At 35.5% G+C, this 10,201-nt stretch overlaps 1 long non-coding RNA gene across 1 annotated transcript in view; it reads right to left on the bottom strand.

The window, feature by feature from the left end:
- Window positions 1–258: 258 nt before the first annotated feature.
- The window catches only part of LOC118764410, a 12,941-nt gene continuing 2,998 nt past the window's right edge, over window positions 259–10,201 (bottom strand). The window contains exon 3 of the long non-coding RNA XR_005000224.1: window positions 259–397. This is a non-coding gene — a long non-coding RNA (uncharacterized LOC118764410). The remainder of the gene's footprint in view (window positions 398–10,201) is intronic.

The raw sequence follows: 10,201 nt of genomic DNA, 5'->3' as shown, positions 1-10,201 counted from the left end.
AATGCAAATATATATATATATATATAATAAAAGAAGGGAAATGCACACAGTTTAAATAGTTTTAATATATTCTAATATATTTTATAAGTGAAAGGGTATTATGTTTGCCGACCGGATTCACCTTCGCTAATCATGACATTGAAATTAATAAGATTGTAGTCCTTGTTGTGTCCGTATATACATATATATATATATATATATATATATATAGTGAGAATTTACAAAAAATAACAAAAGCACAAAAGACGAAGGCGGGTGTGTAAACAACAAGGAGATGTATTAGTTTAACACTCGGGAAGTGAGAAAGTCTTTTACGTTTCGAGCCTACGCTCTTCGTCATAAAGGAACACAGAAATAGACAGGGTGAGAAAATAATAAAGGTTCGGTGGCTAGCGATCTATCATGCCGAATGCCGGACAGAGAGGTCACACAGGAGAGCTACGAAGAAGGGGAGATAATAAAGTAGTGGTGATTCCAAAACGAAAGTGCACGTGCGTGTGTATTTCAGAGCGTGTATGTGTGTGTCGATGGAGGCTAGTGACCTTGACGTTTACATGTGTGCATGTTCAGTTGTGTGGATGATGGGCGATGTTGTATGGTATGGTGTGGTATGGTGATGTGTGGTGTGGTGATATCGGAGTGCGGCGGAGGCGAGAGTGGTGGAAGCAAGAGTGGGATGTGGGGTACGACACACACACAAGTGAGTATACTGTTGCGAAATGATGTATAAATTTACCTCGAGACTAAATCTAAAACTAAACTTAGTTTTCCAATAATTATTGATTTCAGAAAATAAGTGTAATAATGAAACGTATACTGATATATCACATTTACATATGCACTTATTATTTTAATTGTTCCAGTCATATAGAAAAACAAATTCCGACTCCAAATTTCTGCTTTTGCAGTATAATATAATATCTAAATATTCTGTTATTATATTCTTGTTTTCATCCACTACACTGGAAAACCCCCAAATTCTACAAAATATTAGACGTATATGTTATTAATATTTCCTTGTTTTCTGTTATTAATCTACTCTTTTACTCTTTTACTTGCTTCAGCAAATCGACCCCAGGACTTATTTTTGGGATGCCTACTACTTATTCTATCGGTCTCTTTTGTCGAACCGCTAAGTTACGGGGACGTAAACACATCACCATCGGTTCTCAAGCGATGGTGAGTGGAAAAACATAGACACACAAACAAAAATACACACACACTCACTCACACACACACACACACATATATATATATATACATATATACGACGGGCTTCTTTCAGTTTCCGCCTACCAAATCCATTCACAAGGCTTTGTTCAGCCCGAGGGTATAGCAGAAGACACTTGCCATAGGTACCACACAGTGGGACTGAACCAGCGACCATGTGGTTTGTAAGTAAGCTACCTACCACACAGCCACTCCTGCGCCTACAATCTGTAAAATTTTTTAATAAAACGAACCCCAAATTTTTATACTTTTCAATAACACACAGTGTCTCTAAAGCCGCTGTTATTGTGAAAGAAGTCGGTTACTCACTGTAGATCCTCACAAGTTACATTAACTATGCAGTAAACAAGTTAATAATAATTTCACAATTCTGCTGTTACACAAATAAATTGCAGAATCGATGGAGATTTTCATCATTGAAAATTACATGAAGATGTTACAAACATCAATTATATTGACTGAAAAGTAACTAATGCAATAACTGCAATAGAGCAAATTAGTTTAAGCGCAGAAGCTTTCCCTGATGGCTTCCAAACATTTCCCTTAAGCATAGCAAAACGCCTCTCATCAAATCACTTCGTTTCTTCCCAAGAATTCTGGAAAGTGGTAAGAATAACAAATCTAAAATAACTCATTCTATGCTGTAGACACATCAGTAAAAATATTGACTGAATAACAAAGAAATTGATTATGTTCTTGAGGAAAATGTCTTAGGAAGTGGTTCCTCTTATGATTACTGCTCAATCATGTTTTGAGGCACGCTGACGTTGCATCATTATGAATGACGCTAAGGCAGATATTAAGACAATGAAATGTAGGTGTGCTCGAAATTTCGGAAATCTTTCAAAAATGTTTTTGAATGGGCAGGATAAGCTATAAACTTCGTGACCTCAAGATAATAGGAAATTTTGGGAACTAGCAGTGTGACACCCGAAAAAACGAACGGCGCAAAACTGTCTCAAATTAAGACAACTGTTTTACAGAATTAAGTAGAAATTAAAATGCCTGCATAAATATTAAAACCCTGCAAGAGATGTGCTATTAGATGAAATGAGATAATATTCCATAAAATAAAAAAAATAACATTTATAACTTTGCAGTTCGACAAAAAGGTCTCTATAGTGTCTTACCAGGGTTAGTAATACTAATGGTGTCGATTTGTTCAACAAAACCGTTCAAAGTGGCGCATCAACATGGCCGCTGTTTAATGATTGAAACAAATAAATGATAAAATAAAGATGCAGCAACCTACACCAGATAAGTCCTGGTAGGGCAAACGACAAATCTCAAAATTTCAATTGTATGCGTCACGATATATAAATCGTTATGGTACGCCAGTATGAATTTCAATGGACAACATGTACTAAAGTTTTCGCTCTCAAAACATTGACTGTACATGAAAATGATATCGCCAAATACACAATGCATTTTGAATATACAACTATAGATAATTTTTGATAAGCTTACATCAAATTACTTGACAAAGATGTGGTCAGCGTTTTGAAACTCCTATATTTATCAGGTACTTGAAGCAAAACTGAAACAGGTGTAAAGAACAGCCAAAAATGGAAATTGATAATTGTGCGCGAGCAATTGTGTGTATGTGTGTGTTCGTGCGTACCCATTGAACTGGTTTCAATTTGTGGTGTGGCTATCTCTTTATTTGCTTTCCCCACTGTTTGAGATTCCGAAACAGTCTTCTGCTCTCTGCGTGGAGTAGTGCTCGTAACTTTATTTTCGAAAGCATTATTTCTAGAGATTTAGTTACTACTCGTTTTAGTCATTGAACAGGTTGCCTGGCTTGGGCAAGACTTTCAAGTCTTTGGGCGAATGAATTGATCCCAGGACTTATTTTTAAAGCCTGCTACTTATCCTATCACTCACTTTTGCCGAACCTTTAAATTACGGGGACATTAACAAATCAACACTGGTTAGCAAGTGAGGGTGGGTGACAAACTCAAACGCATCTGCCTCTCCCCATACATACATACATATATATATATATATTATATATATATATATATATAATATATATATATATATATATATATATATATATGCATATATATATATATACATTTATATGTGTGTGTGTATATATATATACACACAGACACCCACACACACGCACACATATGATGGGCTTCTAACAATTTTCGTCTACTAAATTTACTAATATGGTTTTAGTTGGCTCGGGTCTCTGATAGAAACAATTGTTCAAGTGCTACAGAGCGGAATCGTACCCTGAACCATGTGATTCAGAAATAGATTTCTAATGGTACAGCCACACCTGCAAAATGTCTTGGTACTTTAGATTTAGACTGCTTCCTATTTTCTCGTTTGGAGTTGTCTTCAAAAAGAATTTTTCAACTTATCGTAATTGTTTAACAATGTGGTTGTTGTAACCTATGCATTCACATGTAATCTTGTTTTGTTTTAGTTAAAAATATATATGAGAAAGAATGTGTTCTTTCTATGTGGCTACAGTGTTTTGTTCTGTTATATATGTGTTCGCAAAATTATGCGTCGTTATACATACACCACATGGGTACTTGGATACAAATGACTCCACCTGCGGCGCCAATTAACTATGCTTACTCACTTCGCAAGTGAACTTACATTTAAAGTATTTTAATATGCGTGTGAACCAATGGATAGTCCGTTTCAATTTTATGTTACAATTAATACGCTAATTTGTGTTCTTTGTTTTAAGTATTTTGATTTGATTGGGTGTGGACAAACTGGTGAGCCAGTCACAACGTGTGTAATACATAATAAAATGGAATTATTTCAGTTAGCTCGCTTGTCTGCAGGAATTAGAAAACATTCCTCTATCAAGCAAATACATACATTCTTTAAAGAGGAAAGCATAGACTGCATTTCTAAAGAAATATTTTAATATATTTTTTTTTCTGTAAGGAGATAAAAAACTAAGGCTGTGTAGGTTTTAGAACATTTATAAATAGAAGGTCTTACATCTGTTTCTAGGATATTTACTATATCTCTTCATCGGAGACGGTGTGAGAAGATGGTTTAGCAATAGTTAATTTAGATAAGATACGAAGGAGAGATTGAGGTAGACAAATGAAAATAGATGTGAGATATGCAGGGATATCATATTTGTAGATCCGTTATTTAGACAGAATGGTATACACATAAGATTCCAATAACTTATGAATAAAATGTTTATACATATCAATATCTACATATATTTTAATAGTTATCTTCGATTGGGCATATTTGCTGTTATGAAAGTGTTAGTAGTAGATCCCAACTGAAATAGTTATTCTGAACTAAAGCAACGTTTACAGATAAACAGCAGAAATATTCTGCTTCGGATTAATAAGAGTAAAAGGAAGTATTAATTAACAGATATTTCTGAGAGCCATGCTTACTGGCAAAGTTAGATTTCCCAATGAATCAGTTGTATTATGCAAAAGCGTAAATTAATATTCAAAGTAAATTAATTTTAACCTATTTTGCCTCAGAAAACTGAAATTTCACAATCAGTTCTTCATGTCCTCTGGAGCAGATGGGGCAACAAGTTGATGCCACTGGCTTCTGCTGACTGCGATTTTCTCTACAACTGCTCATGCAATGTTAACCTACTTCATATCGGTTAAGAATATGTTGTGCTATGTAGTTCTCAGTCTCACTTTCATTTTCCTTTTTGTGTTGTTCATTTCAAAGCTGAGTTAAAATAGATTCGTTCTTGTAATCAGAGCATCCAAACGTTCTTCCGCGATGATTTTACTAAGTGGATTTGTGTTGGCTCTCTATAGAACACCTTCATTGTTTACGTGGTTTTGTCAATACGTTCTCAGAATCCTTCTGAAGCATATTTGGAAAACATCAAGCATTTTGTATTCTTTAACGGTGTTAGTATTTATCACAAGCAGAGAAAACAATTGGTAGTCCGATGCTATTATAGATCTGTATATTTGTGTATAAGCTGATTGTGTTGGTGGACCATAGAGTGGACATTCTCTGGAACAGCCAAAGAATGTGCACTACCTGGATTGGTAGAGGCAGAAGAGAACTGAATTGGTGCTATACAATTTCATATTAAAGTAACTGAAAAAAAGCTGTTAGCTGTTTAAAATGGCATTCATCATATTCAAAAACGATAATTATAAATAATACAATACAAAACACTCCTATGTTTATACTTATAAAGCTCACATTTTGTTTACGATAAATAATGTTGACAAAATATCTTCAAGCAATCAACATTAACGACCGAATGATAACCTCAATTTGAGATAACAGTTTTTGCTCTAAATCTGTATTTATGCTTATCCTACCGAAATAATTCAATCTGGAAAGGTTTAAAATATTTGTCGACAGGCTAAATTTTTTAATCGTTGAACTAACATTGATAAAGATTTAAGAAATCGTTAACTGCGATTGTAGTTTTAACGTGATAAGAAGTGATTTGAACAAACTGAAAGTAGGAGACAAGTTGGATGGAAGTGAATCAGGAAAAGTGTCAGGTAATTATAATTTTTCTTTTTACTCTGAAGATGATCTCTTGTAATTAGGAAAATTTCTAAGAGAGTAATGACAAGTTTCACTTTATTTGCAAAGGCTTCTTTTTTTTCAGGAAAGCATCGTGAAATTAATGCAAGCAATTTTACTATAATTTTAGTATAATCAACACAGATTATACTAAGTAGTTCTCTTCTTCAGAATATATTTCTAATACATCACCATGAAATGAATTCATCACTAGTGTTTAGTTATGATTGATCTGTGTGTTAAGAACACGAATCTCAGCACCATCATTGAGACGTTTCACTTTATGTTGATATTGACAGTTAAATTACCGAATCACAGTTATAAAATAACTAGCAAATTATTCTGTAGTTCACATTATCAAGATGTAAATATGTTATTCGGAATGGTGCAGATTTGGTCTAATACCCAATATTACATGTTTCTAAAACTAACATTACAACAAATTTCTGTGTCCTAACAAGAAAAATGCTACTCATCAAACTGTTTTGTCATTATAGTTGCACAGCAAATGATTTCTCTCCTCTCCATGACTTCTTGAGTGTAAATTATACATCTGTCACGAATAATTCCCATCTGAGAAACCATAATTGACTATTAGACATTAAGTTAAGCTGTCGTTCAATGAAAATAGTGGCTTGGAAACGAAAGCAAACTGATGTCTCTCTAATAAATTGTTTGAAATCCAAAACCAATTTTTCTGTCCAATATATACAGTAATAGGCTGCTTGTAAAGTCTTAATTAACAGATATATCATAAATTACAGCGAAATGTATGAGTGTTATGATTGTAATGTTCTTGTACTTCCTGTCACATTAAACACCGCGCCGTGATATTTTTGATCTGAAAAGTTGCCCCAACGAGCCATATCAAGCTATTTATTTACAGATTATAGTAATTGGATATTTATGGAAAACAACGAACATGGAAAGAAAAAAAAATGAGTCTATATCTATTTCTTTGGACATATATTATTTCATGCATAAAAACAATATTTTCTAATGCTTGAAATTGTGTTTCTTAATGTTCGTAGATTTAAGATATTTTCAAAAACTAAACAACCGATCTTATTTATTTATTAATTTCTGAAATAATTTTGTAAGAAAATATTCATAATATTAGAAATGTTAGAAATGATCGAACAGTGATTTCAGTTGATAACTGCATATTTGCACACCTATACGTAATATATTTTCATCAGTCTCATCTCATTTTGAAATATATGTCATCTATTATATAAAATCCGTTCTGTCTGTCAGTGAGTTTGTCTTCTAGGATCTCGGGCATCCTCCATCCACTTGCGCTCAAATTTGATATGTAGACACCGACGGTATCAGGGTGTGTATAAGTCTTGAAACATTACAAAACTCGATTCCAGGTGAGAATGCGATCGATAAAGCCGTTTTCGTCCTGCTTTTCTTCCGTCAACTTGTACATAACTGCACCTCCCATTCTTTGTTGTTGTTTTTTTACTGCTTAAAGGCACGTTTCTTTCCTGCCAAGCTTACTGTTTAAACTATGTTTGTGTTCTCCCAGTCAACAACCTTATCATTACTGGTCCTTTAAGCTCTTCGGTTGCATATTTGTGATAATAAAATCGTATTTCTTTGGAATAGAAAAACAGTCTATCTTTATTTCTTCTTTTGCTGGTGTCTCAAATTTAGGTTAAATCAGTGTTTCTCAAAGCGGAGGCCTATGGAACGGGCGGGAAGTTGTTTTCAGAAAATTTAGTTTAAATGTTTGACAACTAAGCACCGTCCATTGGACCGGAGGGGGGGGCTTTGCTCGTATACTTATAATTACGTTATCTGTTCGCATGATCATAGTGTATTTGTGGCCCTTTCTTTTACAACAGATCCACATGTATTTTATTTCATTGCCACGCTGAAGTCGACAGCAATGCTTTTACGCTTTTACACTCTAATTATTCTAATTTTACATTGTAATTATTCATCAAAGAAAACCCTTTCTCCATTAAAGAAACCCTTTCAGAAAGACCTCCTTGCTCTTATTCTCTATGTCATGATCGCCTTGATTCTAATTGACACTTCATCACTACAATCCAACATTTTCATTTCTCTAGTGAGACGCTCGCTTTGCAAAAACATGGTTTCGGGTTCAGTCCCACTGCACGACACCTTGGGTTAGTGTCTTCTACTACTGCCCCGGGTCGACAACACTGTGAGTGGATTTGATAGGCATAAACTGAGAGAAACCTGTTTGATATGTGTGTGTGTGTGTAGTGTGCGTGAGAAAGGGAGAGTGGGTGTATGTATGTGTGTATGTATGTATATGTCAGGTCACTTTCGAGTGCTACTGGTAACATGTAACCCAGTACAACCTGCTGCATGGTCGGGTCGTCGGCGACTAAACCGGCAACCCCACCAAGCTTGCTTGGCGAGGAGGGTGTTTATTGGACACCCTGTGGGATGAAAAACAAAACCCGTCAAAGGGCGGAGGAACTCTTGAGAGTCAACGGCCATCCAATAAATGTCTTAAGACTGTACATGCGCGGGAACATAGAAATAATCGGACTGAATACCCGATCGCGCGGTTAAACCATTGGAAGTGAAGGACTCCTAGCATGTGTTAGGGCATCCTTCTAGGAGGAGGTAACTCAGGTAACTGGGATAACTCCGACATAAAACCTGCGGCTCAGTGGTTACCGATGATGTTAAAAAGAAAATCTTCTTGCACAGGCATTGCACGATAACAACATTGATTAAGCTTCGTACAATGGCCATACTCGATAACGAGGGGGCAGCCACCATGTATGTATGCATGTACGTACATGTCTATGTGTGTCTTTGTCTGTGTCCCACCGCCGTTTGGCAACCAGTGTCAGTTTGTTTACGTCCCAGTAACTTAGCGGTTCAACATAAACGGTGCGAAAGAATAAGTACCAAGTTTTAATCATTAAGTATTTGGATTAATTTGTTCGATAAGACTGTGCCCCAGCATGGCCGCTATCTAATAACTAAAACAAGTAAAATATAAATGATTTATTTTGTAAATACTTTTTCACACCGAACACCACAAAAAAAGATACGAAACTACCAATTATACAAATACCAAAGAGATATTCTTTTCAACTTTAGGCCCAAAGCCCGAATTTTGAGGAGAGGGAGGGGGCCAATCGATTCGATTGACTTCACTACGCAACTGGTACCTAATTTATTGACCCCAAAAGGATGAAAGGCAAAGACGACCTCGGCGTGTTTTTAACCCAGAACGTAAAGACAGATGAAATACAGCTAAGCATTTCGCCCGGCGTGCTAACGTTTCTGCCAGGTAACCGCCTCAAGTACCAGAAAAATATACTAACTAAATTAGCTTCAGTTGCCTATGAGTTTCAAGTAAAAAATATCTAAATTTCAAGTAAAAAAATATCAATGTGAGACCGTTTATAATATACTAACAGAGGTATCCGGCTTTGCCCGTGTCACATAGAATTGAAGAATTAGACTTCTCTTTTATATTTTCTCTAATGAACTGGAATATCTATGATTCGAATTTCATCAAAAATCCAGATTAAGAATTTTAATGAGAGTTCTTTCCCTCTTTACAAACCATTACAAAAAATTTAATCATGACGTATTTATCCCATATTACTCATCGTTATGCCCAGATTCTCAAATCCAAATCTTATGAAACCTATTGAAAGGTTTTGCTCCTGAAAAATGGAGCACATGGAGCACATGGAGCTCTAAAATGCGGGAGTTAAGCCCCTTTTGGTGGTGTCTTAAAGTCAACGAGAAAAGTTGAATTGTTGGGAATCTTTTTAACTTAGGTCTTATATCCATTGTTCAAATTTCTTTGAAATCGGAAATATATGTATGTTCACCAAAAGATGAATGATCACAATAATAAGTCAGCTACCCTACCCTAGTCATTACCACTTCCCAATGTAGGATTCCTCACCATACAGGTGACGTACACCGCCGTAAGATGCATTACGGATCTATAGCAATTGGAAGGGCGTGACCCAATTCAAATAAACATTAAAAACTGTGTGACTTGAGGGCTAAGGGGAAATGAAGGTGTCACCTCTGGAGTTTGCCAATGATCCCTATGCCGACAGGTAACTGGATAGAATATATTTGCAATCTATAAATCTCTTTGAATGACCAGTTACTTATCTGGAAAGGCCTTGAAATCAATGTTACCATCTGGGTACTATCTCTGAGCCAGTGATAATAAAAAGACTCAAAGGAGGTCTGCAACCAAATAACTTTACTCAACACTTTGCAACTGAACCAGTGGAGGCGAAATGCCCCTCCATTACTTGACAATTTATGCACCACATTCCAGAAATAACAATCAAAGTATATCTTAAAGCAAAATCATACACTGTTGTACCATTGAATTACAATAACATAAATTTGTATGCTCAGGTGACCCTACAGCTTCCAAGAGTACAAATGTATTCGTCTTGGCTTAGGAAAACTGAATAAT

This window comes from Octopus sinensis, linkage group LG8, assembly GCF_006345805.1.
Source record: "Octopus sinensis linkage group LG8, ASM634580v1, whole genome shotgun sequence".
Taxonomy (NCBI): domain Eukaryota; kingdom Metazoa; phylum Mollusca; class Cephalopoda; order Octopoda; family Octopodidae; genus Octopus; species Octopus sinensis.
The sequence above is the reverse complement of the archived record's forward strand: the minus strand, read 5'-3'. Positions and strand labels throughout refer to the sequence as shown.